General features: G+C 39.0%; 1 protein-coding gene across 1 annotated transcript in view; it reads left to right on the top strand.

Moving 5' to 3' along the window:
- Window positions 1-346: 346 nt before the first annotated feature.
- LOC146186036 (baculoviral IAP repeat-containing protein 7-like) overlaps window positions 347-598 on the top strand; it is an 8,704-nt gene continuing 8,452 nt past the window's right edge. Inside the window, exon 1 of the mRNA XM_084607977.1 lies at window positions 347-394. The gene's annotated coding sequence lies outside the window, so the exon portion shown is untranslated. The remainder of the gene's footprint in view (window positions 395-598) is intronic.

Below are 598 nucleotides of genomic sequence, written 5' to 3'. Positions count from 1 at the left end.
CTAAGAGAATGTAGGTTGAGTGCTTTGGCTGTCCATATTAAATAATAGCGCAGAATCGAAGACGCGCACATAAAAGCTGTACAAACACAACTGTGACTCTGTGGGGTTTTTAATTTTGAACTCACGTGAAAATAGTTGCTGGCCTTGGTAAAAGTATGGTACGCCACCTTTGCCCATCTAAGTTGCGTTAATTTCAAGGTATTCCACTGGGTACTCCTGTAAATATGGCATCAATCATATGTGTGTCGAGCAGTGTCCACATATATTCAAATTGCGACCGGAGCTAGCATGTGTCAATAACGTTTTCGCATTTCATTCATTTTGGCAATGTTTTCTCATAGGCCCCGAAAATGTGGACTCTGAGACGGAGGACTCAGCATCGCACTCCGATGTGGTCGGTGAACTTAGTTTTGATATGTTTTGCGTCTTAGTAATTGGCTAGAGCTAAAGCAATTTGCGAACAACTAATATTAAAAAACCAATTCTTTTTTGTTTGATGCTACTACGTTTCAATCAGATCATAACAAATTTTTGTCAAAATAAGGCGATAAGACCGAAATATCTTTTCATACAAACTTTTAGAACGTTAACAGCCACA

This window comes from Amblyomma maculatum, chromosome 6, assembly GCF_055883805.1.
Source record: "Amblyomma maculatum isolate TAMU_Amacu chromosome 6, ASM5588380v1, whole genome shotgun sequence".
Taxonomy (NCBI): Eukaryota; Metazoa; Arthropoda; class Arachnida; order Ixodida; family Ixodidae; genus Amblyomma; species Amblyomma maculatum.
Note: the sequence above shows the minus strand (reverse complement) of the source record. Positions and strands in the feature narration are given on the sequence as shown.